Here is a 26,836-nt window from a genome sequence, read left to right as displayed (position 1 = left end):
CTGTGGTCAAAGTAAAGTCAAAACTCCTGATTTTTTGCCAAGATCCTCATATTGAAGTATCATTCACCATTTGATCAAGAATTGATCATGGTTCATTAAGGAAAGATCAAAAATCAACAAATCAAAAAGTTTCTAAATTAGGGTTTGTAAAGGAGAAAGTCAACTGAACTTTGACGAGCCATAACTCTCAAATGGAACATCAGAAATTTTCCATCCCAAAGCTTGTTTTGAAGGAAATTTGATTCTCTACAATTTTGTCTCTCACATGCCAAGTCTAAAAATGCTTCATTGGAGAGATATGGACTAAAACATTATAGGTCCTTTTCAAAAGTCAATAAAAGTCATTTTTTTCAAAAGGACATATAAGGAGCATGAAAAATAATTTTGATGTGAGACCAAAGACACTGGTTAGAGGACTCTCTAAGGTTTCTAAAAAGTCCTAGAACACTCTCATACCTCAAAAATTGAGAGAGATAGACCTTGTCAAAGTTGGGCTATTTTGGAAGGAAAAATGTGAAAGAATTTGGATATTTTTGCAAATGGGCCCAAGTTATTTTGATTCAATCTTGATCCACAAGTCATCTAAGGCCTCAAACCTAAGTTCCTAGTATGTGGTACTGAAAATACTTATAAGTTCCTAGTCAACACATTATACATATTAATGCCCTAAATACAAAGTTCTAACAACGGCATAATACATACAAGATGTTCAAAACAAAATACTAAGAACTAGATCAACAATGATCTCAAAAGAAAATCCACAACGGAAGCTTCGCCATGTCCAAAATAAGCATAAGGAATAAGGAAATCAAACTGCTTTCTCCTTACCCTTCGCGGAACCTGTAGTACCTGAAATCAATATATAATGGGGTGAGATAAAATATCTCAGTGAGTTCCCTATCCTATGGATCCTCTCGGCTTTACAAGGTTCTAACCTATAAGTCTAAAGTCATAAGAGGAACTAGACCTTGAGTTCACACACTAACATTATATGGAATCATACTTAGAGTTCAACAACTCAAACACAAGATTACTAATCGGAAACCAATACCAAGGCATCCCCATATTCCCGTCCCCTTCTACGTCTAGGAGGTGGTACGAGTCATGGATCCTTTGGAAAATCTTGACATACGAAATGGATTCGGACTCATGAGCCTTTCCCCATGAATCGTCACTTCACATGGCCCGTACACCATCACAAGTCTCTACCCGTAGGTTCCATTCGTACACAAAAGCGGGAATCAAACCTGCCAAGATTATGTGCCTCTCTGCACAGTGCCTCTCTGCACGAAGAATGCCTGTTAGCATTCAAAGGAAAAAAATAAAGAAATAAAGAAATACAACGGTTCCGATTAATACATCAACAATGGTGATCGCTTCCGCAAACCACTAGGCCTGTTAGCCTTTCCTCATAAGATTTCAAACACGTATGTTCCATATAATGTCTCATCCTAGGTTTTCCTCACTTATCCGTTATTCATATACAATGAAATTATTCAAACCTCTCTGATATATATATATATAACAAAGGTTTACCAATCCACCTGCAATAGAACTCAACCAACAATTATAGAGTACACAAGCATCATACCAAAAGCATAACGTTCTCATGGTTCCGAACGAAAACCAACCCAAGAAATCAAGCAATGACCCGACTCTCGATTAAATAATTCTCCCCTTTTCCCAAAACCTACACTACTAGAAAGTACACACTCCTAGCTTCCTACCACTTCGAACGGCGATTAAAACAGAGTTACGGTTCAAAAGTTACGATCGAAACAATTTCTCATTAAGCTAAAGAATTTGGTTAAGAAAGCTTCAGTTCGCGCCGCGCAACAGCTAGGTTGCTCCGCGAACCCTCTGGCAGAAGCAAACCCTCATAATTTCAACAATGTTCGCCCCGCAAACTCCTGTACGCGCCGCGTACTGAAGGCAGAATCAAAACCCCTAAAAACCTGCATAGTTCGCGCCGCGCAGCCCCGTTCGCGCCGCGAAGCGCGCGAGAACTGAGTTCTCAGCTCTACTTCACACACAAAATCCATGGTTCAAAACCATCTAAAACCATCCTAACCTGTTCCAGATCATATTAGAGCATAGATACAACCTATAGATGATATATTTACGGATTATAAGCACTTGCTCATGAACATTGATGAATTTGTTCAAAACCTAGATTTCTCTATGAAATCCCTAATATCCAAACTTATGATTTCTCATCCACAATCAAATCTATAAGTTTCTAACTAGAACCCACCTCGATTACGAGTCGCTGATGTCGAAGATGAGTTGAATCGGCGGAGAAATGATCGAAATCCAAGCTTTCCTCTTTCTCTTCTTGCTCCTCCTTCTCTCTACTCCTTCTCTCTAGAATCTTGTGTTGTTTCAAAAGAATGAGAAAGAAATAGAAGGAAAAGGATATAAGAAAATATCTTTAAGTTAACACTACTAACTTAATGTCCAAAAGTATCTCTAATGTACCAATTGATAAAACCTCAGTGTCAGTTAATAACATTAGAGCATTTAATTTAATACGGGGTATTACATCCTCCCCCCCCCCCTTAAATAGAAATTCGTACTCGAATTTAAGAATTACCTGAAAAGGTGAGGGTAAGCATCCCGCATTTCCGATTCAAGTTCCCATGTAGCATCACCCGGATGTGTCGCATCCCATTGAACCTTAACAAGAGGAATCTCCTTGTTTCGCAACACTTTAGTCTCTCTTCCCACTATGCGGCTCGGTAAGGGTTCAAAAGTCAAATCTGATTCTATCTCAATTGCATCTGGTAACACCGGCTGAAGAGGACCGGGAATAAACTTTCGTAGTTGAGACACGTGAAAAACATCATGCATTTCTGATAGAGAAGGCGGTAAGGCTAAACGGTAAGCTACTTCACCAATCCTTTCTAGAATCTCATACGGTCCCACGTATCTCGGACTTAATTTCCTCGACTTAAACGGTCCTTTCAACCTCAACCTCGGAGTAACCTTCAAGAATACATGGTCACCTTCCATAAACTCCAAAGGCCTCCTACGGTTATCCGCATAACTCTTCTGACGATCTTGTGCTTGCTTAACCTTCTCACGAATCATTCTTATCTTGTCCGTGGTCTCTTGAATAATTTCGGGTCCCAAAATTCTATCCTCACCAACTTCTGACCAACACAACGGTGTTCTACATTTTCTCCCATACAATACCTCATAAGGTGCCATACCGATACTCGCGTGATAACTGTTATTGTATGCAAATTCAATCAATGGTAAAAGCTCCTTCCAATTTCCTCTACTTTCAAGCTCACAAGCTCTTAACATATCTTCCAAGGTTTGTATCGTTCGTTCCGTTTGACCATCCGTTTGAGGGTGGTTCGACGTGCTCAAACATAATTTAGATCCCATCGCTTGTTGAAAAGCTCTCCAAAACCTCGAAGTGAACTTTGGATCTCTATCCGACACAATACTAGAGGGTACACCGTGCAACTTCACAATTTCTGTGACAAATAACCGTGCAAGATGACTTGCCTTGTAAGTAGTCTTCACGGCTAAGAAATGTGCAGATTTCGTCAACCGATCTACAATCACCCAAATAGAATCATATCCACCTTGAGTACGAGGTAAACTAACCGCAAAATCCATTGAAATACTATCCCACTTCCATATTGGAATCTCTAGTGGTTGTAACAATCCACCTGGCCTTTGATGTTCAATCTTTACTTGTTGGCATACAGGACACTCCGATACGTACACCGCGACATCTCTTTTCATTCCGGACCACCAATAATCTCTTTTCAAATCTTGATACATTTTTGAAGAACCCGGATGTATAGTGAAAGCACCCTTGTGAGCTTCATCCAAAATCCTTCTTTTCAATAACGCATCGTCCGGAACACAAATCCTCTGATTAAACATAATCACTCCATCCGTAGCTCGAGTAAACCCTGGTTGAACCAACACCTCTTGTAACTTAGTATCAGACACTTGTGCTTGTTGAATGTCATTTCTCAAAATAGAATTAACATTCAAGTTTCCCATCAATACTCCATTTTGGGTCCAAACAAATTGAAGGTTTAGATCTCGAAATTTTTCCAATAATGCATACTCTAACATCATCAATTCGGCCCTCTTTAACACCTTCCGACTCAAAGCATCCGCCACTTTATTCGCCTTGCCTGGATGATACTTCAAGTCAAAATCATAATCCTTCAAGTATTCCATCCACCGCCTCTGACGCATATTCAACTCCTTCTGATCGAATAGGTACTTTAAACTCTTGTGGTCACTGAACATTTCAAAATGAACTCCATACAAGTAATGACGCCACACCTTTAGGGTAAAAACAACCGCAGCCAATTCTAAATCATGAGTTGGATAATTCTCTTCGTGAACCTTTAACTGTCGAAATGTGTATGCTACCACCTGACCATCCTGCATCAATACTCCTCCTAATCCTTTCTTGGAAGCATCGCAAAATACTTCATAGGACTTATTTGGATCAGGAACGATTAAAACAGGAGCAGTCGTCAATCTTTCCTTCAAGCCCATGAAACTCTGTTCACACCCCGAATCCCAATCATAAGGACACTCCTTCCGAGTAAGTCTAGTCATTGGTAAAGCCAATTGAGAAAACCCTTTTATAAATCTTCTGTAGTAGCCGGCTAAGCCCAAGAAACTTCGGACTTCTGAGACATTGCTCGGTCTCTCCCAATTAATTACCGCTTCAATATTTGACGGGTCCACTGCCACACCTCCTTGAGATATGACATGACCAAGAAATCTTACCTCCGTCATCCAAAACTCACACTTACTTAACTTAGCAAACAATTGATTTTCTAGTAATACCGACAGAACAATCCTCAGGTGTTCTTCGTGCTCTTGTGGAGTACGAGAATAAATAAGAATGTCATCAATAAAGACTACCACAAATTGATCTAAGTAAGGCTGGAATATCCGATTCATATAATCCATGAAAACAGCTGGAGCATTCGTAACACCGAAAGGCATTACCAAGAATTCATAATGACCATAACGGGTTCTAAATGCAGTCTTTGGCACATCTGAGCTCTTCACACGGATTTGGTGATAACCTGACCGCAAATCAATCTTCGAGAACACACAGGCTCCTTTCAATTGATCTAACAAGTCGTTTATCCTTGGCAAAGGGTATTTGTTCTTGATGGTTGCCTTATTCAACCGACGGTAATCAATACATAGTCTCATCCCACCATCCTTCTTCTTTACTAACAACACTGGAGCTCCCCAGGGTGAGACACTAGGTCGTACAAAATGTTTAGCCATCAGTTCCTCCAATTGCCCCTTTAATTCTCTTAATTCAAGCGGTGCCATCCGATACGGAGAAACGGATATAGGAGCCGTTCCCGGTATCAGGTCAATAGAGAATTCCACTTCCCTTTCAGGAGGAAGCGAAGTGACATCCTCGGGAAAAACATCAGGAAATTCTCTAACAACAGCAATTTGCGAAACCTCTAACTTGTCACCCGTCTCCTCAGTGAGAACCAACAGAACAGACTTCTCTTTCTCAAACAAGAAATTAATCATACCTACCGTACCTTCTAGTATAGTAGTCAACACATCCTTCGGAGTAGCTTCTTCAGATGGAATAATGATTAACTTCTCTTCACACCCAATGAACACCGAATTAGCAGAAAGCCAATCCATTCCCAATACAACATCTACTTTCTTAAGTGGTAAGCAAACAAGATCAATCTGGAAATTCCTACCACCCACAGATAACACACAATTTTCACACACCAACGGTGTCTCTACCATCTCATCCATAGCAGTAGTAACCGCCATAGGAGGAAATAAAGGAGTAGCTTGCAACCCAAGTCGCTTCATACATTGCAATGACACAAAAGAGTGTGTTGCTCCACAATCAAATAGAACAAAACAAGAATGCCCATTAATGAAACACGTACCCGCAATCAAAGAGTTATCACTCTTGGTCTTCTTAGCATCCAAGGTATAAACTCTACCAGTACCCCTTCCTTGCACTTGATTCCTATTCTGAGGACAATTCCTAGCCATATGCCCTTCTTGATGACAATGAAAATATTTCACCCCTTCAAAGGTACACCTTCCAAGGTGATTCTTACCACAACTACGACACACCGGAGGTGCACTAGACCGAGAACCTTGCACTTGCTTCCCTTTGAAAGCTTGTGGCCTAGGTCGAAATTGTTGGCTTGGCCTTCCCCTCTCATGTTGATTCTTCTTCTTCAAATCTTCCTCAGCTTGAACTTTCTTCAAACTGGTCTCAGCCACATAACATTGTCGCAACAACTCCGTATAAGTAGTGAACTCCCTCTGGGACACACTATGTGAGATATCAGCCCTTAAACCAAACAGAAACTGGTCCACCTTCCAACCCTCATCAGGAGCATACGCGGCCTGCCTAGAGTAAGCAGCCAAAATTTCAAACTTCTCAGCATAAGTAGCCACTGACATATTGTCCTGCCTTAAGTGTTGGAACTCCAACTCCTTCTTAGTCCTCAGTGAACTAGGAAAGTATTTCTCCATAAAAGTGGTCTTGAAATTTTCCCATTCCTTAGGTACCTCCTGAGTAGTCATCAAAGCAGAAGCACCCTTCCACCACCTCATAGCTAGACCTTTCAGTGAGTGAGAAGCAAATACCACCTTGTTCTCTTCACTACAATGCACGATCTCAAAGATTCCTTCTACATTGGCCACCCACTCATGCGCCTTTATAGGATCTAATCCACCATGAAATTCCGGAGGATTCATGCGAATAAAATCCCTATAAGTCCCACCTACAGCTTCGGGCACAACCACTGGAACATTATGACCGCCATTCATCTGTTGCATCATCTGCAGCATGAACTGATTCTGCTGCTGTTGCATCTGTTGCATGAACTGGGGCCATGGAACATTCGCACCGCCATCCGGTGTATTCACTTGTGGAGGTCGTGTGGGGGGTCGACCACGAGTCCTGCATCCGTCCGCCATGTTCCTGGAGGTCATCAAAATGGGATTAAGTTGATCAGGCTCAATACCATAGTCATAACACAACAAAACTCATGGGAACACAACACATCTTGGACAGAAAGAAACACTTATAATATCTCATGGCTAGGTCGAGGATACGACCTGCTCTGATACCAACTGTAACACCCATATATAAATACATACATCAAAGCATATACATATACATGAATCCAAGTATTTGGTACTGAAAATACTTATAAGTTCCTAGTCAACACATTATACATATTAATGCCCTAAATACAAAGTTCTAACAACGGCATAATACATACAAGATGTTCAAAACAAAATACTAAGAACTAGATCAACAATGATCTCAAAAGAAAATCCACAACGGAAGCTTCGCCATGTCCAAAATAAGCATAAGGAATAAGGAAATCAAACTGCTTTCGCCTTACCCTTCGCGGAACCTGTAGTACCTGAAATCAATATATAACGGGGTGAGATAAAATATCTCAGTTAGTTCCCTATCCTATGGATCCTCTCGGCTTTACAAGGTTCTAACCTATAAGTCTCAAGTCATAAGAGGAACTAGACCTTGAGTTCACACACTAACATTATATGGAATCATACTTAGAGTTCAACAACTCAAACACAAGATTACTAATCGGAAACCAATACCAAGGCATCCCCATATTCCCGTCCCCTTCTACGTCTAGGAGGTGGCACGAGTCATGGATCCTTTGGAAAATCTTGACATACGAAATGGATTCGGACTCATGAGCCTTTCCCCATGAATCGTCACTTCACATGGCCCGTACACCATCACAAGTCTCTACCCGTAGGTTCCATTCGTACACAAAAGCGGGAATCAGACCTGCCAAGATTATGTGCCTCTCTGCACAGTGCCTCTCTGCACGAAGAATGCCTGTTAGCATTCAAAGGAAAAAAAATAAAGAAATAAAGAAATACAACGGTTCCGATTAATACATCAACAATGGTGATCGCTTCCGCAAACCACTAGGCCTGTTAGCCTTTCCTCATAAGATTCCAAACACGTATGTTCCATATAATGTCTCATCCTAGGTTTTCCTCACTTATCCGTTATTCAAATACAATGAAACTATTCAAACCTCTCTGATATATATATATATATATATATATATATATATATATATATATATATATATATATATATATATATATATATAACAAAGGTTTACCAATCCACCTGCAATAGAACTCAACCAACAATTATAGAGTACACAAGCATCATACCAAAAGCATAACGTTCTCATGGTTCCGAACGAAAACCAACCCAAGAAATCAAGCAATGACCCGAATCTCGATTAAATAATTCTACCCTTTTCCCAAAACCTACACTACTAGAAAGTACACACTCCTAGCTTCCTACCACTTCGAACGGCGATTAAAACAGAGTTACGGTTCAAAAGTTACGATCGAAACAATTTCTCATTAAGCTAAAGAATTTGGTTAAGAAAGCTTCAGTTCGCGCCGCGCAACAGCTAGGTCGCGCCGCGAACCCTCTGGCGGAAGCAAACCCTCATAATTTCAACAATGTTCGCGCCGCGAACTCCTATACGCGCCGCGTACTGAAGGCAGAATCAAAACCCCTAAAAACCTGCATAGTTCGCGCCGCGAAGCGCGCGAGAACTGAGTTCTCAGCTCTGCTTCACACACAAAATCCATGGTTCAAAACCATCTAAAACCATCCTAACCTGTTCCAGATCATATTAGAGCATAGATACAACCTATAGATGATATATTTACGGATTATAAGCACTTGCTCATGAACATTGATGAATTTGTTCAAAACCTAGATTTCTCTATGAAATCCCTAATATCCAAACTTATGATTTCTCATCCACAAACAAATCTATAAGTTTCTAACTAGAACCCACCTCGATTACGAGTCGCTGATGTCGAAGATGAGTTGAATCGGCGGAGAAATGATCGAAATCCAAGCTTTCCTCTTTCTCTTCTTGCTCCTCCTTCTCTCTACTCCTTCTCTCTAGAATCTTGTGTTGTTTCAAAAGAATGAGAAAGAAATAGAAGAAAAAGGATATAAGAAAATATCTTTAAGTTAACACTACTAACTTAATGTCCAAAAGTATCTCTAATGTACCAATTGATAAAACCTCAGTGTCAGTTAATAACATTAGAGCATTTAATTTAATACGGGGTATTACACCAAGTCTAAAAATGCTTCATTGGAGAGATATGGACTAAAACATTATAGGTCCTTTTCAAAAGTCAATAAAAAGTCATTTTTTTCAAAAGGACATATAAGGAGCATGAAAAATAATTTTGATATGAGACCAAAGACACTGGTTAGAGGACTCTCTAAGGTTTCTAAAAAGTCCTAGAACACTCCCATACCTCAAAAATTGAGAGAGATAGACCTTGTCAAAGTTGGGCTATTTTGGAAGGAAAAATAAGAAAGAATTTGGATATTTTTGCAAATGGGCCCAAGTTATTTTGATTCAATCTTGATCCACAAGTCATCTAAGGCCTCAAACCTAATCCCCAGGAAATTTTGGCTTTTATTTGATTTTATATAATTTTTTTTGATCATTTAAATATGATAATTAATTTATATAAATCATGAAAATCAAATATTTTGGTAAGGATCTCTCTCCAATCAAATTCAATCTATATTAACACCAAAGTATCAATATAATTTCGTGCAAGCAAGATTGGTGTAAGAAAGATTGAAAATTGGATTAAAATAGAAACATTCATGTGCCATATTTTTCAAATTTGCAAATCAAAGATTGAATGAGATTTTCTCCAAAATAACTAACCTAAAACATTCTCCTATAAATACATAACACAACCAAACCCTTGAAACAAAATTTTCTGCAGCCAAAAGCCTCAAATTCGAGCTTCAAAATCAAGCAAAAATTGCAAGGTCAATTCAGAGTTTGAGGACGATTCAGAGCGTTTAAAGAATTCAATCACATTCCTTGGGATCGCTGGAAGCTATTGGTATCACTGCGCGACATCAGAACCCCAAAATTATCTCCCCTAAGTCCAGGTTTGATCGAGAATTTTCTTGATTCGTAATCCATAATGCATAGCATATAAACCTAATTTGGATGAATATTATGAATTTTTATGATGCATAGATCGATTCTGGGTAATTTATTGGACGAATACGTAACTGTACCGAAGTATGCCATTGTTAGAAATTAGGTTTTTGTTTTTAGGGTTTCTTGCTACAGGTGTTTGTTTCCCAAATTAAAGCCATAAAGGGACACGTGAGGATCATACGAATCCAATGGCACCCTCGCGAAACATTTCCATGGCCGTTTGCATGTATTCGTTAGAGGGCAATTTTTAGCTACGGAAAGAACCGTCACTATAGACTGTTGCAGAGTCTAAGACGACGGCCAAAGGTAGGGGATGATTGCGTGGCAGTCTCCCATTGGTGGTTCCTGGGCGCGCGTTTTAAATTTAGAACGAACGGATCATGTGCGTCAAGACGTACACGTTATGGTACTCCCTCGCCTAGCCAGCCATCCGATCATCATCATCCTCAATCCAACGCCTCAGATCACACAGGTGCACCATGATCTGCATACGAGTGTCACATAGGATAAAAAGTTAAGTCTTTTGTAATTTTTTTTATTTTTAATTACATAGCCTCTTTTTATTTTATATATTAATATATATATATATATATATATATATATATATATATATATATATATATATATATATATATTGTTTTAAATCTTGTTATATCATAATAAAAATATTATATGTTTTATTTTCGAATCTTTTTTTATATAATTAATAATTTATTTATTTTATTTATTAAATTCATGAATACTTATTTTCTTGTATTTATTTAATTAATATTTATTATTACATTTTATTTACTTATTTATATATAATATTTATTTCATTTAAATTATTATATTTATATATTTATTTATTTTCTTATAATTATATTACTTACTTATATTTTCAAAAATTCATATATATCTTATTTTTATTCTAAAAAATTCATAAAAAATACCTTTGTATCCGATTTTATTTTCTCTTCTCGATTTAATTAATTAGGTCGCGAGACCAATAATTAATTAAATCGTTTACGTTATGTTATTCAATTCGTACCCTAATCAGGGTTTACAAAGATCATTCCATACACTGAAATATTTGTTTTTTTGTGCCTTTTTCAGGGTTGCTCTTCCAATACACTCCGACTATGCGCCATGTCAAATACGAAGCTAAGTTCTAACCTCTCTTATTTAAATATTTATTTACCTTTTATTTTATTTAATCAGGGTTTAGTGCCTTTGTTAATGGAACTTCTCCTGCACTTACTTCTTCTTTTTATTCTTTTTGCCGACCCTCTAATGATCCGGGTCAATGCTTAATGCTCGAGGCAAACCTTTGTCCATCAACCTTCATCAATCGAAGCTAAGTGCTCTTTTCCCTTTTTCTTGTATTTTCGCTTTTATTGATTAAGGTTAACCATATTTATGGCTGAACTGATAATGCACTCACATATATCCTGTTTTTTATTTTTCCCACCTTTTCAAGGTTTGCCAATTGCCAAAGCTTCGAATAGTCGGTAACCCTAAACCCTGATCTTAATTATTACTTGTATTAGACCTATTGCATTATTATCCCGCTGGTTTCATTTTCCCTTTTCCCCCGCTGGTTTCATTTTCCCTTTCCCCATTATTATTTTAATTGTTAATATTAATTGTTATGGTTAGTAATTCTAGGGAGTGCAAGCCTGTAATTAACCTAGAATAACTAATTATAAGATAAATTTCTGAATCAAATCACGTGATTGGTGCACACACGCACACTTTTGGGGTAACCTCTTTGTTGCCTGTTGCCTGTTGCCTTGTGTTTTTGCAGAATAGCCATGTCCCTCGAATACGAGGATACCTCAGCCATGTTGCCTCGATTATGCAAAGGTCATAAGACCCTAATGATGCTGCCTTCGATACACCAATATGACCTCGACCCTCGAAAGTTGCCTACGAAAAGGCTGAGGTATCCTCTGGCTGCCTACGAAAGGCTATTCTGGTTCTTCCCTTAGACTACCTGCCTCTCTATGGTATGGGACAGTCTTACGGCGAACGAACTTTCGATGACCCTTCAACCTCCAAATGAAAGGCTTCCTGCCCTCTTATGGCATGGATAGACCCTTTCGCCCGAAAGGCTAAAAGAACGTTTTTCATCTAACCAGGTAATTGCCCTTAATTGCTTTGCCTTGCTCTAAAACCTTTTTCATATTCTTTCTCATAAACCTTCAAAATGGCTACGCTCATTCACGAGCTAAAGTCCATATTCTTTTCGTCTACATTTCTGAAAACAACGAGCAAAGCAATTAAGAGCCCATGGAAAACCATGGATGCAAAGGGTGCCTTACACCTTCCCTTTGCATAATTACCCCCCGAACTCAGTTTTTATTTAAAAGGTTTTCCTGTTCTTTTAGCCTTTCTGATTTAATTTGGATAAAATAAAAGTCGGTGGCGACTCATGCTTAACCGCGACATTTCAAACAAAGTCAGTTCACCGTATTACAGAACTGGCGACTCTGCTGGGGATATATTCGATTAAAAGAGGGGTTACCTTAAAGTTTAGGATCACTTAATGTTTGCTTTGCTTGCTTTATTTTTCAGGGTTGTTTTGGGAATTAAATGAAGGACGAATCCTACACCCGAATTCAAGTACATCTAAGATAGGAAGTGGCATAGTCATGGCGACCTCCTTCATGTATGTGGAGGATTGGTCAATATGAGAGTTCACGCTTAAGTTAGGCCTCTATAGGTGTTTGCATGCTTCTCTTGTATGAGGGAGGTCCGTGCGGATGTCTGTGGGTGAGTCGGAGCTTAAGGACCTTTAGTTACCTTTAACCCATCTTGACTTTTAGGAACGTAGTGGGGGGACTACTCTTGATGTATGTTGAGAGCATAGTCGCTACCCGATACTACAACTCAGATAGGTTCTTTCTCAAAGTATCATTGCATGGTATGTATGTATCATGTTCGAGGGTGCTTTAGGAGGGTTGACAATTCTGAGTAACTCGGTAGAACCCGTTGCTGATATCATCTTTATCCTTAGAAATACCTTTGGGGAAGGGTATCTCACATGATCTAAACTCTATGCAAGCCTTTCGACCTAAGGACACATGTGTGACTTGCTTGTGTTTGTTATCTAACCCTCCGATTTCCTTGCAGGTTTTGCTTGTAGGACATTTCGTCCTTATTACCTTATGCTTTACTTAATGCATTACATGTGCATGACATCATGACATCATAACATATCATGTTAACTAACCCTTACAAGGATCTTAGGAATTTAGGGCGCACAGTTCCAGGTGCTCTTATCAAGGACGAAATTCCTATCTAGGGGCAAGAGGATTTACTTTCCTCTGGCCGTTTGTCTACCAAATCAAAGACACCGTACCCATCAAGGGGCAAGAGGATTTATTTTCCTCTGGCCGTATGCCTTCCAGTTTAAAGACATCATACCTATCAAGGGGCAAGAGGATTTATTTTCCTCTAGCCATGTACCTTAAAATTCCGAGATATCCCGAATCAAAGGCGATGACCCACTCGATATGGTGAGCTTGATTCTCAAAGAAGGATGTTCCAAGACGAAAGTCAGAGTTCTTCAGACAAGGCTGCGACCAATTTAATTTCTATATGTCGTGAACTAAATTTCCTAAAGAACCTTGAACGCATTGCATTTGCATTCATAACATCGCATAACAGGTTTCTCACAACAGGTATCTCATCCTCTCTTGCTGTTTACTTCAGCACAAATGGATTTCGAGCAATCAGTCAAACACCTTCAGGCTCAGAACATCCGATCCCAAACTTTGATTCTGAACTCAGCCAAGGGGCAAGAAGAATTGAAGGAACTCCTATTCATGGGTACAATTATAATGCGAGATATGCTTATTGTTCGAACAATCTTGGTCATGACACTAAGGATTATGGACCATTGAAGCATAAGATTCAAGACTTAATCGATGACAAGATCATTGATTTCATTTCACCTGAGGAACCTCATATAGATGATGTTGTGCACAACCAGAAAGGCCGTAATGAACGCAACCAATCTGTTGGGAAGTTCTGATCTCTACACCAGCTCCACAACAACGACGCAAGCCAGATGCACCTAAGCGTCAATTCACCAAAATTAGTATGACATTGGCTTAAGCATTACAACATCTGTTGAAGATCGAATTGATTACTCTGAGGGACCCTCCTAAGAATCCTAACACCTCCACTCCTGGCTATAAACTCAATGCGAAGTGCGCGTACCATTCCAACAGTCCTGGACATTACACAAACCATTGCCGGACATTGAAGAATAAGATTCAAGATCTGATCGATGACGGGGAAATCAAATTTAACCCTCCTGAAAACTCCTATGGTGATCACCGCTCCTATGCCTAGTCATGACAAGACTGATTGACGTCTAGACCGATGAACTTTTAGATCATTAGATCTACTTTCATTTGCAAGTTTCTTTTATGTTTGTTTAAACATTTGACTCATGATAGACATTATCTGTTTTAATAATCATCATCAGTGCATTGCATATGTTTGTCTTGAATAAATTATTTCGCTATCACTCATTTTAAATTATGTCTTTACCTTGCATATGTTTTGTGATTTTCAACTCCTGCTAAGCCGTAAGCCTTTAAAGGGAGGATGACGAAAATGATACCGCAACCTCATACACTATGCTTTTGAATGGACTATGTTGACGATGTACAGGCATTGTTTTAATTCCTAAACAGTGGAGATATAAGGATGTTAATCCCTCGTCAACCCCTTTGAGCCTAAGAAGTAGAAGTTTCTTTCTTGTACTAATTAAAACCCTTGATCATAACCTGGGGCAGGGTAGTTCTCAGTTAATTTGGTGTGCATTCTATTTCAAGAGAATCATTCAGTACACCTTTCAACAAAGGTTTCAATCACAAGCGTTCATCCGCACACATCAAAGAAGTATGGGAGATGCCAATCAAAAGCCAATAATGCTTCATCAATCATTAAGCAAGGCAGTCAATGTCTTTCAAAGAAAAAAAATGAATGAAAAAACATATATACAAAGAAAAGCCAGCTAAGTCAAAAATCAAAAAGAGGACTTAGGTAAAAATCAAGGCGTCCCGATGACTGTATGCTCAAAATAGACAGTTCAGGCAAAAGTTAGGGATATCAAAAAGATGAAAGAAGAGAAGTCAATAAATTCCTGAACAACACAATGTTGTGACTACCAAAAGGAAGAAGTGACTGCCATCTCAGAAAGTTCTCTTTGTTTGTGAACCATCATCATTATCAACGGTGCAAATCCGAAAGTCTCTTGGAACCTGAATGCATAAGTTGAAATTAACTGAGTTTAAGACTGAAGATCATCACGAAGAGGGGTGGGTACAATCAAATTTTGAGCCTTTATCCTTTGTTTCTTAAACCGTGAACCAAGCCACGTTACTGTTAGACGCTGGCCTTAGGATCTAGAGGGGGGGTGAATAGATCTTACACAGTTTTGCAGAATTAATTGAACTTTAAGCGGAAGTGATTCTGAATCGACTCGCGTCTATTCCGAACCACTATTGAAACGATTGTATATGTGTTAAAACCACTAACCAGCTTGAGATAAACGATAAGAGAATACACTATAGAATCAATACGTCGCTCTATTGAAAATCAATTAACTTCTTATATGATGAACGACGTTTGCAATGCAGTAATGGTGAAAGAAGCAAAAACACAAACACTTGGTGATAATGATCAAATTGATGGTGATTCAATATGTGATGGATTGTGATGTTTATATAAGTTCTTAATTCACAATCTTAACACTCGAATCGTTGATCAATTTGCTATTATAACCAAATATGAACAGAACATAAATGAAAAAGTAAAAGCGACAAGAACACGATATTTGTTTAGGAAGTTCGTCGATCGTCCTCGCTACGACTACGTCTGCCCCCAATTCCAAACTGAAATTGGGAAATCTTTCATTAATGTTGAAAGTAGTATATACAAAGAAGATAACAAAGCGATAAACCATAAACCAATTATGTCGATCCTTTGAATCTTCTTCCCCCTTAATCTTGAGTCAGATCAAGGTTATCCAAGAGCGTCACGTGATCCCTTTTCTGCAGTGTCTTCAATTCCCTCGAACCCTTGTTCTTCAATCTTCACACTCAGATGATTCTTCTATGAACACTCTTGATAAAAACCCCCAAGAATTACCTATCTTGGATGGACAAAACCCGCAGATTTTAGTCACCAAAAACCCCACAAATCTTCACCCACTAGGAATCTTCAATTCCGTTCCATGGACGTTATCGAACTCGATCACTAACCCTCAACGCAAGAATGATTATGTGTAATTGTGTTGGAGATGACGAAGAACGAAGATGAGAAGCCTTTGTGTATCTTTCAGTCGTTGGTGTTGCTTGTAATAATGAACCTTGGACAATATATATGATAGCTTAACAGTTGGAGATGAGAGAAACAGAATTTTTGACTTTCTTGATCAGTTAGGTCGACCTCTTGTAGTGCTTAGGTCGACCTAGCAGAGCTTGCATAATTTTGCTCCCAATTAGGTCGGCCTGTTAAAGGAGTAGGTCGACCAGAATCCTCTTCAGATGCATTCTGGGGACATTTTCTCAGATTAGGTCGACCTAGTTGTTGTGTAGGTCGACCTAGCAGACTGATATGTAAATTTCATCAATTTAGGTCGACCTAAATGATGTGTGAGTCGACCTAGCAGAAGTATATGGATTTTTCTCCATTTTAGGTCGACCTGGGTTGATAGTAGGTCGACCTAACTACTGCTTTTCTGCATTCTTCTCGTTTTGCTTGTGTTGAGTCGACCTATATGCATAATAGATCAACCTGTTCTGTCATGAGTGATCAATGCTTGCTTTTCTTTGAGTTTTCTGCTCCCGCTTTGTTGTTTGAATGCTTATTGAGTTTGCCATGAATCAAAAACATCTTTGAGTGTAATCTTGTATTCACATTCTCCCCCTTTTTGATGATGGCAAACCAGTAGTCGAGGCTTTGGTAGTAAGTGACAAATACTCAACAAACTCAGCATCTATCTCTCAACAAAGCTCCCCCGTACACTCAGCATCTATCTCTCAACATGGCTCCCCCGTACACTCAACATCTATCTCCCCCTTTGACAACATCAAAAAGAGAAAACAAGAGAGTAGAAGAGTAACGAGAGAAACATAGATAAAATGCTAGCATTCATAGTTTAGTAGATAAAAGGTAGATAGTGATAGCATGAGAGCCAAATATGTTTAAAGGTGTATTAAAGATGAGACACATATATGAGCAAGAGCGATTATATGCATGAAGTCACTATAAGCATGTTAATTGATAGCATATTATAGTATCAATAATATTTTTGGAAGTGAACAACAATTACGTTACCGCTTTTTCAATATGTAGGTGTCAACTTTAGTGGCAGCCTTTAATCAATGTGGAATGACGCCTGGCTTGATGATGAACTACCTTTACGCTAAGAGAAATGTTAGCAGAAAAATATATATATATAAAGTAAAGAAATAATATTAAGAGAGAACAAACGTAATTAGCCCAAATTAGAGATATCGAGTATCCCTAATTCCCTACGAATGTTGAAGTATTGCTCCGTTGCTAGAGGTTTGGTGAAGATGTCAGCTAGTTGCTTCTTGCTTTCTACATGTTCAAATGTAACGTCTCCTTTCTCTACATGATCTCGTAGAAAGTGATGTCTTATTTCAATATGCTTGGTACGTGAGTGTAAGACATGATTTTTACTCAAGTTTATGGCGCTTGTGTTGTCGCACATGATAGGTATGCGATCAAGCTTAATACCAAAGTCAAGAAGTTGTTGCTTGAGCCATAATATTTGTGCACAGCAGCTTCCAGCAGCTACATATTCTGCCTCAGCAGTAGATAATGCAACCGATACTTGTTTCTTGCTATGCCAACTTATCAATGAATTTGAGAATAGATGACATGTTCCACTGGTGCTTTTTCTATCGGATTTGCAGCCAGCAAAATCTGAATCGGAGAATCCTGCCAAATGGCACTCATTTCCCTTTGGATACCATAGGCCATATGTAGTAGTTCCACGTAAGTATCGCAGAATTCTTTTGACAGCTTTTAAGTGAGATTCTTTTGGACAAGATTGATATCTTGCACACATACACACACTAAACATAATGTCTGGTCTTGAGGCAGTAAGATACAATAGTGAACCTATCATACCTCGGTATAATTTCACGTCAACCTCTTTACCTTTCTCATCTTTGTCTAGATTAGTATTTGTTGCCATAGGTGTGTCAATTTCCTTTGCTTCACTCATTCCAAATCTTTTGAGCAGTTCCGTACAGTATTTAGTTTGATTCACAAACGTTCCATGACCGAGTTGCTTGATTTGTAGGCCAAGGAAGAAATTTAGCTCACCCATGAGACTCATCTCAAATTCACTCTGCATAAGCTTAGAAAAATCTTTGACAAGTTTTGCATTAGTCGACCCAAATATAATATCATCTACATAAATTTGGACTAGGAGAATGTCTTTATCTTTTCTTTTAATAAAGAGAGTAGTGTCAACTTTACCCCTAGAGTACCCTTGACTAAGGAGAAATTTGCTCAAACGTTCGTACCAAGCCCGAGGGGCTTGTATAAGACCGTATAGAGCACGTTTCAGCTTATAGACATGAGTTGGATACATATGATTCTCAAAGCCGGGTGGCTGAGCAACATAGACTTCTTCATTTATATAGCCATTTAGAATGGCACTTTTAACATCCATTTGGAATAGTTTGAAGTCTTTAGAACAGGCATAAGCAAGTAAGAGACGAATAGCTTCGAGACGTGCTACAGGAGCGTATGTCTCTTCATAATCAATACCTTCCTCTTGATTATAACCTTGGGCAACTAATCTAGCTTTGTTTCTAGTAATAACGCCGTTTTCATCAAGTTTGTTACGAAAAACCCATCTAGTGCCTATTACTTGATGATCTCCCGGATGAGGGACTAAGTCCCAAACATCATTCCGTTTAAATTGGTTTAATTCTTCTTGCATGGCCATTAGCCAATGCTCATCAAGTAATGCATCCTTAGCGTTTTTCGGCTCAACTTGTGAAACAAAAGCAAAATGATGACAGAAGTTACTTATCTTTGAGCGTGTTGTAACGCCCCTTGAGATGTCTCCTATTATATTGTCAATTGGATGGTCTTTCACATTTGTCCAGGCCTTGGGAAGTTCTTCATTGTTTGAGATGCTTTCTTTTTCATTTTCATCGTGAGACTCATCTTTCTCTCTCTCAGCATCTTTCTTTACAATACTTTCATTCTCGTCTTCCTTATCCTTGACAATGTCTTCAGTGGATGGACCTGCACCATTAAATGAAAGACCTTTCTCGACATATTTTGTATAAGATTCATCAAAAGACACGTGTACTGACTCTTCTACTATAAGTAATCTCTTATTATATACCCGATATGCTTTGCTAGATTGTGAGTAACCAAGGAATATGCCCTCATCAGCTTTAGCATCGAATTTACCAAGATTATCCTTACCATTGTTCAAGACAAAACACTTGCAACCGAATACATGGAGATGAGATACATTTGGTTTTCTACCTTTTAGTAATTCATAGGGAGTTTTGTTCAGTATAGGACATATTATTATCCTATTTAAAACATAACATGCGGTGCTAATCGCGTCAGCCCAGAAATACTTGGGTAGATTACCCTCATTCAGCATTGTTCTTGCCAGCTCCTCTAGAACCCGATTTTTACGTTCAACTACTCCGTTTTGTTGAGGTGTTCTAGGAGCTGAAAAGTTATGCTCAATTCCATTTTTATCACAGTATTTTTCAAAAAGAATGTTTTCAAACTCTCCACCGTGATCACTTCGAATTGCAACTATTTTGTTGTTCATTTTGTTTTGACATAATCTTGCAAATTGTGTGAAAGCTGGAAAAGTTTGATCCTTACTAGGTAGAAAGATTGTCCAACAAAATCTAGAGTAATCATCGACAATGACAAAACCATAGGTGTTTCCACCTATGCTTTTAGTCCTTGAAGGGCCAAAGAGATCCATGTGAAGTAGTTCAAGAGGGCGTGGTGTTGAAACCACGTTCTTTGATTTAAAAGAGATTTTTGTTTGCTTTCCCTTTTGACAAGCATCACATAGATGATCTTTTGAAAACTTCATTTTAGGTAAGCCGATTACTAAATCTTTTGAGACAACTTTATTGAGTAAGTCAAAATTTATGTGGGCGAGACGTCTATGCCAAAGCCATGAGTCTTCGCCCAGAGCAATTAGACACTTGGTACTAGACTTAGATACCTCATCCAAGTTTAGCATGTAGATGTTGTTTACTCTTAAGCCCTTAAACATAATGTCTCTTTTCTTAGTATGTTCTATTGTGCAGCCAGAATTTGTAAACATTACTTTAAAATCTTTGTCACACAATTGACTTATACTTAAAAGATTATGTTTAAGACCTTCTACTAGCAGCACATCAGTTATAGTAGTGGTAGAAGGGTTACCTACACTTCCTTTACCAAGTATGGCTCCCCGATGGTTATCTCCATAGGTGACATACCCCTTTTTCTTTGCTTGAAACTCAACGAAAAGAGATAGGTCTCCCGTCATGTGTCTTGAACATCCGCTATCAAGGAACCACAACCTTTCGGCAATGTCAAGACACTTTTCCTGCAAGATTAATTTAGAGAGGGAGGTCCCCAATTTTCATTGGGTCCTTGGTAGTGAGTACACAATTTGTTGCACTTAGGCAACCATTGAAATACTCCTTTAGGAACTAAAATTCTCCTAAATTTGCATTTTTCAATGGTATGACCCTTTTTGCAACAATAATGACAGGTAATATGATGAGAACATGTTGTTTTGCTAGTTGATACTTTTGGTACAAAAGTGTATTTGCTATATAAAGGAGTATACGATCTTTTGAACTTATTTGGATCAACGGCAAAAGCCACTTTTGGTTGTAGAGCCTTGTCTAACTTGGCTTTTAGATCTCTTACTTCTTTTTGTCAAATGTGACATGTCTCACAACCAAACCATGATGTAGGATCTATTTCAACTTTATCCTTTTGAATGTCTAGCATAGATTGTTTTAAAGCTTCCATATCCTTTTCGGTTTTCTCAACTTTTGATTCAAGATATGAAAATATTTTCTTATTTGAGGCCAAAAGTTTGAAAGCTTTAATTGCATCTCTATGTAATTCTTCAAAAGCAAGTTTTAGTTGAAAGTGAGATACCTTATCTACGAGTTCAGGTTTAAGATGACTTAGAGATTTCTTTTTCTTGTGTTGATGAGCCATGAAACATAGGTTTAATTTGCTGATTCTTCTTCATCGCTTGATGAGCTTTCACTAGATGAATCACTTTCCCATGCTATGTAGGCTCTTTTAGATTTGTTATGACCTTTGCTTTGGTTCTTCTCTTTTTCTTTCTTAAGGTATGGACAATCCGGTTTGTAGTGACCGGCTTTCCCACAATTGAAGCAAAGGCCTTTGATTTTTCCTTTGTTGTCGTCATCTTGTTTGAACTTGTTTGATTGCTTTCTATAGTTGATCAAGCCTTTGTCAGAATGTTTTGCTCCATTTTTCTTTAGATATTTGTTGTATCTTCGCACAAACAGTCCCATTTCCTCATCATCGGAGTCTTCGTCATCACTTGTATCACTATCCTTTAGCTCTTGTCTTGAGGTCTTGGAGCTTGAAGCTTTTAGAGCTATTGACTTCTTCTCTACCTCTTTCTCCATGTTCTTTTCTTTCTTTGCCCTTTTCTCATGCATGTCAAGGCATTTAAGGTGTTGTTCATGTTCCTCTAGTTTACCAAAGAGAGTGGTAATGTCTAAGGTGTTTAGATCATTTGCTTCCTTTATTGCTGTAACCTTGGGTTGCCATTCCCTGTTCAAGCATCTTAAGATTTTGTTAGTAGCAACTGCATTGGAAACAGGTCTATCAAGAGAATTTAACCGATTTTTCAGGTGAACGAATCTCTTCTGCATGTTTTCGATGGATTCACCATCTTCCATGTGGAAGAGTTCGAACTCTTGAGTTAACGTATTGATCCTAGCTAGTTTGACATCATCCGTTCCCTCGTGGGAAACTTGCAATGTGTCCCACATAGCTTTAGCGGATCTACAATGGGAAACGCGATAGTATTCATCAACTCCTAGAGCTGAGATTAGAATGTTTCTCGCTTTCCAATCGTATGCATATCTCTTTTCATCTTCAGCATCCCAAGTATTTTCTGGTTTTGGAACAACTGCACCAGCTGCATTTATCATGGTGATCTGAAAGGGACCATTGACAATAGCTGTCCAGATGTTCCTATCAATTGCATTGATGTGGACACACATACAATCCTTCCAATAGCCATAGTTTTCACCGTTGAAAACTGGAGCTCTATTGTGAGCCCCTTTAGGTCCGGAAGCCATCTTTCCAATAAGTGTTTCACGTAGCACGGAATAAACCAGAGCTCTTGATGCCACTTGTTAGACGCTGGCCTTAGGATCTAGAGGGGGGTGAATAGATCTTACACAGTTTTGCAGAATTAATTGAACTTTAAGCGGAAGTGATTCTGAATCGACTCGCGCCTATTCCGAACCACTATTGAAACGATTGTATATGTGTTAAAACCACTAACCAGCTTGAGATAAACGATAAGAGAATACACTATAGAATCAATACGTCGCTCTATTGAAAATCAATTAACTTCTTATATGATGAACGACGTTTGCAATGTAGTAATGGTGAAAGAAGCAAAAACACAAACACTTGGTGATAATGATCAAATTGATGGTGATTCAATATGTGATGGATTGTGATGTTTATATAAGTTCTTAATTCACAATCTTAACACTCGAATCGTTGATCAATTTGCTATTATAACCAAATATGAACAGAACGTAAATGAAAAAGTAAAAGCGACAAGAACACGATATTTGTTTAGGCAGTTCGTCGATCGTCCTCGCTACGACTACGTCTGCCCCCAATTCCAAACTGAAATTGGGAAATCTTTCATTAATGTTGAAAGTAGTATATACAAAGAAGATAACAAAGCGATAAACCATAAACCAATTATGTCGATCCTTTGAATCTTTTTCCCCCTTAATCTTGAGTCAGATCAAGGTTATCCAAGAGCGTCACGTGATCCCTTTTCTGCAGTGTCTTCAATTCCCTCGAACCCTTGTTCTTCAATCTTCACACTCAGATGATTCTTCTATGAACACTCTTGATAAAAACCCCCAAGAATTACCTATCTTGGATGGACAAAACCCGCAGATTTTATTCACCAAAAACCCCACAAATCTTCACCCACTAGGAATCTTCAATTCCGTTCCATGGACGTTATCGAACTCGATCACTAACCCTCAACGCAAGAATGATTATGTGTAATTGTGTTGGAGATGACGAAGAACGAAGATGAGAAGCCTTTGTGTATCTTTCAGTCGTTGGTGTTGCTTGTAATAATGAACCTTGGACAATATATATGATAGCTTAACAGTTGGAGATGAGAGAAACAGAATTTTTGACTTTCTTGATCAGTTAGGTCGACCTCTTGTAGTGCTTAGGTCGACCTAGCAGAGCTTGCATAATTTTGCTCCCAATTAGGTCGACCTGTTAAAGGAGTAGGTCGACCAGAATCCTCTTCAGATGCATTCTGGGGACATTTTCTCAGATTAGGTCGACCTAGTTGTTGTGTAGGTCGACCTAGCAGACTGATATGTAAATTTCATCAATTTAGGTCGACCTAAATGATGTGTGAGTCGACCTAGAAGAAGTATATGGATTTTTCTCCATTTTAGGTCGACCTGGGTTGATAGTAGGTCGACCTAACTACTGCTTTTCTGCATTCTTCTCGTTTTGCTTGTGTTGAGTCGACCTATATGCATAATAGATCAACCTGTTCTGTCATGAGTGATCAATGCTTGCTTTTCTTTGAGTTTTCTGCTCCCGCTTTGTTGTTTGAATGCTTATTGAGTTTGCCATGAATCAAAAACATCTTTGAGTGTAATCTTGTATTCACAGTTACAACCCTTGAAAGTCCTAATTGAAGCATGGTTAGTTCGAAAGCATACTGTTATTAAAAAAGGTATCCCGACTCCTTAAGGTTTACTAAAATGCTGAGTCGATATTTCGCTTCTACAAAAATAGCATGTTTTTACAAATATCACGCTTTTACCTCTCTTGTTTTAATGTTTTTTCAAAAACTCAAGACAAACGTATGCATTTCATCTCATGAATTCATTATTAAACAAATTCTGCTACATAATTTCAAACGTTAGCAACAGAAAGAATTTGCATAGGGTACAACTAATGACTGAAAGTTATCCCGACAGACAAGATTACTCCAAGAAACAATGTCTCCTACGTATACAAGGGGCATGGCACGTTTTGCCCAATCAATCTGGGGCAATCAAGTCAAGATTCCAAGAATCTCTCAAATGCCAAACAACCAAAAGGCATACATCCCAAGTGGGTTTCAAACTATTTCCCGATCAATCTGGGGCAATCAAGTCTAGATTCCGAGAATCTCTCAAGGATGCTAAAACAATCCGGGGCATGCACCCAAGTGGGTCTAAAGCTACTTCCCGATCAGTCAGGGGCATCATACTGAGTACTAGGGGCATGTCTCCCATAGTGCACATCTCATAAAGTCCTCGCGAGGCAAATCTTTCCAAAAGTCCCTACTAGCAGAGGCAAAGCTGTGCAAGGCCTGTTTGACACTTCAACCAACACTCGTTGGTGTGTCCCAATCAATACAAGTCCAAGAATGGCAAGTTACTATAATACTGGGGCAACGTTCAAGACATCCATGCCTTCCCACAAATCCGGTTTCACAGGATCATATCCCCACAGAGCAATCCTTAAGAAGATATCTTCAAACATACTCGTCCAACAAAGACATATCTCCCCAACAGAGTTTACATCTTCAACATTGTCGGTTCCCCGACACCTTGCTTTTATCCAACATCTCTCATCCCCAGTCAGGGTACATCAAGTTACTGATCATCCCCAAGCAGAAATCATAAATCCCCAGCTGAGCATCTTCAAGATAAGATCAAACATCAAAATTACAATGACACGGAGATCCACCGTCTCAATCAAGATGTGTCAAATAGCATAAATCATAGTCATACGTCATAAATCATAAACATATTCATACAATTGCATACATGTTCATACATAATACATAATGCATCGCGACAAATGCGTACATAACATGCAAGGTTCTCATTTATTTTGAGAATCCCGTCACATAAACGCATTACATGCATCATGATATGGCATAAAAAACTAACTTTGCCTTTTTCAGGTTATGGCTGCAGTCAAATAAACAACTTCAAAACCTTTCAGATATAAGTCGATACCTTGGACGGTTCCTTAATGATCTACCTTTGGATCTAAGTCGATACCTTGGACGGTTCCTTAATGATCTACCTTCGGATCTAAGTCGATACCTTGGACGGTTCCTGTGGTGGTCGTTTTCTTTACCTCCCCGTTTCACTTGGGAGGACGGCACGCTAAACCCTTCACGCGAAATTTGGAAGGAGAATGCGCCCGTGGCGGGATGAATTTTGTTTCAGTTCTTCCTACGATATCACACGAACTTTCTTATTTGTCCTACGAGTAGGAAAGGGGAAAAAAGATCTCAACTAAACCCTAGGAGTTTGCTAAGTGTGGGGATTTACACCTAGACTAGAAATTCTGGAGTCCGGGAGGTCGGTTATACATAGGGAAGTGTTTAAACACCCTACATATCTGTAGTACTCTACAGGAACCTTCTCTGTGTCATTGTGTTTGTGTTTATTGCTAATGATTGGGAAAGTTTCTCCTTTGTGTTAGGAGAAGGAATTGGATTGATTAAAGAAAGACAGACAGACAGACTGACTATTTTTGGTATTTTATTAGCTCGCTGAGATTCCTTGTGAACCTCATGCCAACATATCCCTAGTGGAAGTCAGAGCTTAATGTAGTTCGGGGAACTAACTAGGGAAATTAATTGTTTTTGGTGCCTTGCTTGAAGCTCAAGGTTGAAGCTTGAATTAAATCTCTGTTTACAGTAAGGAGACATGAAATTATCTCTACAGAGAGGTATTTGTACTATTCTACCACAAACATTTAAAGAGTGACAGAATAACTGAATTCATTTCATTCAAGAGGGGGACCTTACTTGTGTATGTGCAAGTATACCAGTCAAATGCCTCTAAAATGAAAGAAAGATGCTCATCCAAATTAGGGAAAGTTACCACATGTCTGGGTTTTACTGCCAGCTCATGCCTTTCAAAATCCTAAATGGGAGACTTGATTAAAATTGAAATTGAAATGGAAATGTTTGTTTGAATGTGGTAGAGTAGTAAAAATATCTCTCTATAGAGATAAGCTATGTCTATCTACTGTATAAAAGATTTGACTTTAGCTGGCTTGTATGAGGCCCAAGCTTGAGGCTTTTTGATTGATTAATTAATATTATTGACTCTGGGAGATGACTCCACTGGGAATTAATTACAGGGTATTTTTGTGTTCTGTACAAAGCCCAGAATTGAGGCTGACTCTACTTAGGGAGACTCTATTTATGTGTGCCTTGTACAAAGTGTAACACCCTTCTAAACCCCGCGGAAATTAACATTAAAATCAGAGTAAAACATGAAGAAGAGTATTACAACGCCAACAAAATAAACAATATTCATGTCATGCCATAAAGGAACGATAAACCAAAAATTATTCAGGTAGCATGTTAACACAGCGGAATATTCTTAACAACTGAATAATCAAACATCTGGAGTCGAAGACTCATAATTCAACCACAAACCATAAACAAAACA

General features: G+C 38.6%; 1 long non-coding RNA gene across 1 annotated transcript; it reads right to left on the bottom strand.

Moving 5' to 3' along the window:
* Positions 1–624: 624 nt before the first annotated feature.
* LOC131656858 (uncharacterized) lies at positions 625–2,721 on the bottom strand. The gene is made up of 3 exons (XR_009300340.1): positions 2,594–2,721; positions 2,255–2,371; positions 625–849 (listed from the first exon to the last, which is right to left on the bottom strand). It is a non-coding gene; the product is annotated as an uncharacterized LOC131656858 (long non-coding RNA).
* Between the last annotated feature and the right edge of the window lie 24,115 nt (positions 2,722–26,836).

Source organism: Vicia villosa, linkage group LG3, assembly GCF_029867415.1.
Source record: "Vicia villosa cultivar HV-30 ecotype Madison, WI linkage group LG3, Vvil1.0, whole genome shotgun sequence".
Taxonomy (NCBI): Eukaryota; Viridiplantae; Streptophyta; class Magnoliopsida; order Fabales; family Fabaceae; genus Vicia; species Vicia villosa.
Note: the sequence above shows the minus strand (reverse complement) of the source record. Positions and strands in the feature narration are given on the sequence as shown.